Below are 7,283 nucleotides of genomic sequence, written 5' to 3' on the forward strand. Positions count from 1 at the left end.
CAGGCAAACATCTATGAGGCTGGATCAAGGCAGTGACTGCGGGGCTTGAGGAGAAAGTGCATTCCAGATATGTTTATGCAGTGGAAGAGGCCGGGCTTGTGTATCATACGGGCTTGGAGGTTAAGGGAGAGGGAAAGCTGAAGATAATTTAGGAAGGGTTTGTTTCACACTTACAGGCTCTGTGTGCTTGTGTTTGGTTTCCTTTCTATTTCCTTTTCTAACATACCCATCACCTTTTGTCCAAAGTTTCCTTTTGTCCTTTTTATTTTGAAAACGTCAATAGACTTTATTTATTTTGACCTTTTCCTTTAAGATTTGAAAACATTTTGTGAAAATAGCAGAATTCTTACACGCCCCTCACCCGTTCCCTCTATTGCTAACATTTTACATTAATATGATGGACTTATTACAATTAATGAGCAGGTATTGATGCATTATTATCAACTAAAGCCCATACTTTACTCAGATTTCTGTAGTTTTTACCTAAATGTCCTTTTCCCACTCCAGGAATCCAGCCAGGAAACCACATGACATTTAGTTGTAATGTCTCCTTGGCCTCCTCTTAGCTTTAACAGTTTCTTTGTTTTTGATGATCTTGACAGTTTTGAGGAGCACTCGTTAGATATTTTGTACCACGTCCCTCAGCTGGGATTTGTCTGCTGTTTCACTCATGATTCGTCTGGGGTTATGGGTGTGGGGAGGAGGCTTACAGATGTACAATCCCATTCTCATCACACCATGCCAAGCGCGCACACACCATTAGCACCACTGAGCACTGATGACGTTCACCTTGAGCATCCGGCGGAGGTAGTGCTTGTCAGGTGTCTACCCTGTAAGGTGACTGTTTTGTGCCCCCTTTTCATACTGTCCTCTTTGGAAGAAAGTCACTGCGTGTGGTCCACACCTCAGGGGTGAGGAGTTGTGCTGCACTTTCTTCAAGTGCAAGTACCTGTATAAACTGGAAGTTTTCTCTATGGGAGGTGTGTCTATTCTTCCTTATTTACGTAATTAAGAAATCACTTATTTCCCTCAGTATGGACTCATGGTATTTGTATGACACTTTGGGGTAAAATCCAATACAACTTTATATATGTTTATTTTCAAATTGTTGTAGGATTGGCCCTCGGTGCTCTTCCTGTTAGCTCCCTTCGTACATACCTTTGTCGTACCCCTGGAAATATTGCTCTTTTTTTTTTTTTTTTGAGCACTTTATTTTCACACACTACAAGATGCCCCAGGCTCATTTTGCATATTTCCTGTCCCAATTCTAGAATCATCAATTTCTCCATGGAGCCCTTGTTCCTTTTATGGTAAAATGCTATGAAAAAACTAGATCTGGGCACTACGTGTGCTCATTGCTACTGGGGTGTCATGGCTTCTAGGACCCCTTGGCTGACAGAGCAAAGAATTATATGTGTGCTTACTACTCTTTATTTATATATCTCTAAATATTTTATATGTAATCATCTGCATATATATTAAGCTAAACAAGAGTGCTTACTGATGTCTCCAACTCTGATCCACTATCACATAAATCATTATTGCCTCCTCTGCTTGCTTCTCTGCAAATTTCCACTCAATAGTGAAAAACCTTGAGATTGATAAATTGTGTGTTAGTGTCCCATTGTCTCTACTGAGCAGCCCCCAGGACCTGGTTATCTCTGGAGGAACTGCTAAAATTGAATTTATAGGCCTGCAAAGCAGCAGCTCCAGGACTCCCTGGGACCTCATCAACGTGGTGCCTACCTTCAAGGCTCTGGACTCTGAGAAGCCTGCCTGGTCTCTGTCTGTGAAGCTCTTGACAGGGCAACAGTGTCTGTTATTCAGGTGTCTGAACTGACAATCTAACTCTTCATGCCTGTTTGGGTTGAAGCCACCTGTAGCTAAGCTTGGGCTGCTCAATCTGTCCACAGGAAAGTATCTCTTTTCTCTTTACATTCGTTTTAAAATTATTCTTTTCCATTGTGGTTTATCACAGGATATTGAATATAGTTCCCTGTGCTATACAGTAGGACCTTGTTGTTTATCCATCCTATACATACTAGTTTGCATCTGCTAATCCCAAACTCCCAATCCCTCCCTCCCCCACCCCTCTCCCCCTTGGCAACCACAAGTCTGTTCTCTATGTCTGTGAGAGTCTCTCTCTGTTTCATAAAAGTTCATTTGTGTCATATTTTAGATTCCACATATAAGTGATATCCTATGGTATCTGTCTTTCTCTGTCTGACTTACTTCACTTAGTATGATAATCTCTAGGTCCATCCATGTTGCTGCAAATGGCATTATTTAATTCCTTTTTACGGCTAAGTAGTAGTCCATTGCATATATGTACCACATCTTCTTTATCTATTCATCTGTCGATGGACATTTAGCTTGCTTCCATGTCTTGGCTATTGTGAATAGTGCTGCTATGAATATAGGGGTGCATGTATCTTTTGGAATTAGAGTTTTGTCCAGATATATGCCCGGGAGTGGGACTGCTGGTTCATATGGAAACTCTATTTTTAGTTTTTTGAGGAACCTCCATACTGTTTTCCATAGTGGCTGCACCAACTGACATTCCCACCTACAGTGTAGCAGGGTTCCCTTTCTCCACACCCTCTCCAGCCTTTGTTATTTGTAGACTTCTTAATGATGGCCATTCTGACCAGCGTGAGGTGGTACTTCATCGTAGTTTTAATTTGTATTTCTCTAAGAATTAGCAATGTTGAGCATCTTTTCATCTGCTTTTTGGCCATCTGTATGTCCTCTTTGGAGAAATGTCTATTTAGTTCTTCTGCCCATTTTTCGATTGGGTTGTTTGTTTTTTGTTATTGTTGCTGAGTTGCATGGGAAAGTATCTCTTTCTTACCAGATCATGGGCTTCAGAGTAAGCCGGACCCCAAGGTACATCTTTGTTCCTACACCCTTAACGAGCTGTATGGCTCAGGGCATGTTATAGAACTCCTATGTGCTTTGGTTCTTCTTCTGTATTTGAACATTCACTGGGAAACGCCTCAGGGATGGAAACTGGACTCTGTCAAAAGGGTGGGCAGGATAGCTGGACCAAAAATGGAGCCCCTCTGATTCAACATCTGACAAACTTGCTATATGTTAATCATCCTTAAAACTAACATATAATAATACACATTCTCCGGTGAGTGTTAGAAAGCCTTATTAGAATTTGAGAAATGTTTCCAAGTTCTCAGATTAAAGGTGACACATCATGGCAAATCATGAGTATCACAATTATCATCCTCTCAAGCTGCCCCTGGAATAACCAGCATAAAACTGTCCATTGTGAAACTCTGCTATTGTATACAGTATGACTATTTTCCAAAATGATACTAGATGAATGATGATGGTATTACTGTGTTCAGGAAAACTCTTAAATTGGCAGGAAATGAAAATAGTATACTAGGTCACCTTCTGTCGTGTGCTGTGCCCCAACACACGCACACACACAGAACATCCGAAAAGACTGGGATTTTAATTTTGGTTACAAACATTAAAAATAGTTTATAGAACTCACTCTACAAACAGAAAAACCTATAAAACAAAAGTTGGTTCTTTGAAAAGATCAAAAGTATTGACAAACCTTTAGCAAGACTGACCAAGGAAAAAAAGAGACAAGACTGAATTACTAAAATCAAAACTGAAAGTGGGGGGACTTCCCTGGTGGTCCAGTGGCTAAGACTCTGCGCTCCCAATGCAGGGAGCCCGGGTTTGATCCCTGGTCAGGGAACTAGATCCCGCATGCGACAACAAAGAGCCCACATGCCACAACTAGAAGATCCCGCATGCCGCAAAGAAGATCCCACACACGACAACGAAGATCCCACGTGCTACAACTAAGACCCGGCGCAGCCAAATTTTAAAAAAAACAAAAAACAAAAAACTAAAAGTGGGGATAGTATTACAGATCTTATAGAAATAAAAAGGATTAGTAGAGAATGCTCTGAACAATCGTACTCCAAGAAATTATATAACCTAACGAAATGGGTACATTTCTAGAAACACAAACAACCAAAACTGACTCAAGAGAAAATAGAAAATTCAAATAGAGCTAACACGTAAAGAGACCAAATCAGTGATCAAAAATCTCACAAGAAAGAACATCCCAAGACTAGATGACTTTACTGGTGAATTCTACCAAGACTTTAAAGAACTTACACAAATCCTTCTCAATTTCCTCCCCAAATTTAGAACAGGAAGAGATATTTTCCATCTCATTCTATGAGGTCAGCATTACTAAGATGGTGAAGCCAGACAAAGACATCAAATGAAAAGTAAACTATCCAATATTCTTTCATGATGAAAATTTTCAACAAGCTAGAAATAGAAGAAAACTTTCTTAACATGATAAAGGGCATTCATAAAACCCCAAACCTAACATTACACTCAATGGTGAAAGGCGGAAATTGTCCCATTAAGATCAGACATAAGCCAGCTTTTGCCATTTTTATTCAACATTGTACTGGAAGTGTTAGCCAGAGCAATTAGTCAAGAAAAAGAAATAAAAGACATCCACACTGGAAAAGAAGTAAAAAAATAAGTACAAGAACAAAATACTTAGAAATAAGTATCCAAGGAGGTGCAAGACTTGTACACTAAAAATACAAAACATTGCTCAAATAAATTAAAGAGGACTTCAACAAGTGGAAATATATCCTATGTCCATGGATTGGAAGACTTAATATTGTTAAGATGGCAATCCAACCAAAACAATTTACAGGTTCAAAAAATCCTTATTAAACAATCTCAACAAACTTTTTTGGCAGAAATGGAAAAGCTGATTCTGAAATGCATATGGAATCTCAAGGGACCCTTAGTAGCGAAAACAATCTTGAAAAAGAACACGCTGGGGGACTCACACTTCCTGATTTCAAAACTTACTACAAAGATAATCAAACAATGTGGTACTGGCAAGAAAATAGACATTCAGACAAATGGAACAGAAGAAAGAGCCCAGAAATAAACCCTTGCATGTACGGTTAAATGATTTTTGACAAGTGCACCATGACGTGCAATGGGTAAGGGCAGTCTTTCCAACGAATGATACTGGAGAAACTGGACATTCACATGCAAAAGAATAAAGCTGGGACCCTTACCTTACTCCACATACAAAAATTAACTCAAAATGGATCAAAGACCTTAGCTTAACAGCTAAGAGTATAAAACTATCAGAAGAAAGCGTAAGGGAAAAGCTTCATGACATTGGATTTGGCAATGATTTCATGGCTAGGACACCAAAAAACACAGGTTAAAAAAAAAGAAAAAAAATAGATAAATTGGACTTCATCAAAATTAAAAACTTCTGTGCATCAAAGAACACGAAGGCTACCATATGATCCAGCAATTCCACTTCTGGGTGTATATCCAAAAGGAAATGGAAACATGATATTGAAAAGATATCTGCACTCCTATGTTTATTGCAGCATTATTCACAATAGCCAAGATAAGGAAACAACCTAAGTGTCCGTCAATGGATGAACGGATAAAGAAGATGTGGTATGTATAGCCACGTGAGAGAAAGAAATCCTGCCATCTGCAACAACTTGGATGGAGTTTGAGGGCATTCTGCTAAATGAAATAAGTCAGACAGCAAAAGAGAAATACTGTTTGATACCACTTATATGTGAAATATAAAAAGGACAAACTCAAGAGAAACAGAGAGGAGAGTGGTGTTTCCCAGGGGCTGGGGGATGGGAGAAATGGGGAGATATTGCTCACAGGGTACAAACTTCCAGTTATAAGATTAACGAGTTTGGGGATCTAATGTAGAGTATGGTGCTTAGGGCAAATAATAGTGTATCATATACTTGACTGTTGCTAAGAGGGTAGAACTCACATGTTCTCACCACAAAAAAGAAATGTGACAGGATGGAGGTGGTAGCTAGTACTATGTCAGTAATCATCTTTCAATTTATAAATGTATCATATCAACACGTCAAGATTTTTGCTTCAACTCCATCCCTCCTTGCTAGCGAGGCTTTTCCTTTAGTGGAGTAAACCTAACTGCAATTCTGCTTTCATTCATCCATGTGATACTTCAGATTTAAGCAAGAAACAGTTCACAGTCGTGAGCAAAATTTTTAACATCCCTAAGGAGCTACTGTCCCAACTCCGGTACAGCATCCCAGATGACACTCTGGAAATTAGCCTGCGGATCATAATCCTTTTCAGGTTGTTTTAATTTTCTTTAATTGGAATCTTTAAGTTGTCAAACTTTTCCAATTTCAAATTCCCTTGCCATCCCTGACTGAACAGCAGGAACACCTAATGGGACTAGAGGACACCTACTGGTAAGAATTGCTTTTCTGGTTCAAACATTTATTACTCAGAAAGTGTCACCTCCCCTCCACACATGCACACAGAGAAAAGTGTGAGTCCGTTTCCCAGCTTCCACAATTATCACCACATAGTCAAGTTTAGGAAGCACCATGTGACAGAGCAAGATGCAACACAGCAGAAGACACAGGTGAAAGCTGTCTAACAGTATCTCTAGAGCACTCGGCTCTCCTAAAGTCCTACTATAAGTTTTGCACCTGGTCTAGGGCCCTCAAGTGTAATGGGTCTTGTATATTTTCATCAATTGAACTGTCTTTGGAGTGAACTTGAAAGACACTTGATTAATCCTTTACAAAGTGAAGAATTACTCTTGGTTCCAGTTACATGAATGAAGAGGCTCAGAGATCTACCTGCCCTGGATTAGAGCCAAGGCCTCCCCCAGCCCCACCCCCAGAGTCTCAGGAGTCAGAATGTCTCCCAAAGAGACGGGCATCCATGTTCCAACATCTGTAGAGAGAATAAACACAGACCTTCATTTTTCTTTATCAACTTTAAAAAATTTTTTGGCCATGCCACATGGCAGACGGGATCTTAGTTCCTGGACCAGGGATTGAACCCGTGCCCCCTGCATTGGAAGCGTGGAGCCTTAACCACTGGACCGCCAGGGAAGTCCTAGGGACCTTCATTCTTGATGTGGAGGAGCCCTCTGCCCCGACCCTGGGCTTCCTAGGCCATTTCTCCAGCTACAGGGTTGAACCCAAAGTCCAAGTTTACAGAGACCAGGACAAGGACCACTCTACCCCCACTCTGACTGTATTTGGGTCCTTCCCACTCTCCCTCCACAAAACCCTTTCGCCAACCACTGCCAGCCATGGGAGGCCACACACAGAGCTAGCTCTCTAGGGTGAGATCTTGAGGAAGTCGCCTTACCCCTCTGGGAACTTGAGAGATTCTCTACAATGGTAACTCCATGTCTCCCACAGACTGTTTGCAGTTGCTCTTGTGATGAGTAA

This window comes from Eubalaena glacialis, chromosome X, assembly GCF_028564815.1.
Source record: "Eubalaena glacialis isolate mEubGla1 chromosome X, mEubGla1.1.hap2.+ XY, whole genome shotgun sequence".
Taxonomy (NCBI): Eukaryota; Metazoa; Chordata; class Mammalia; order Artiodactyla; family Balaenidae; genus Eubalaena; species Eubalaena glacialis.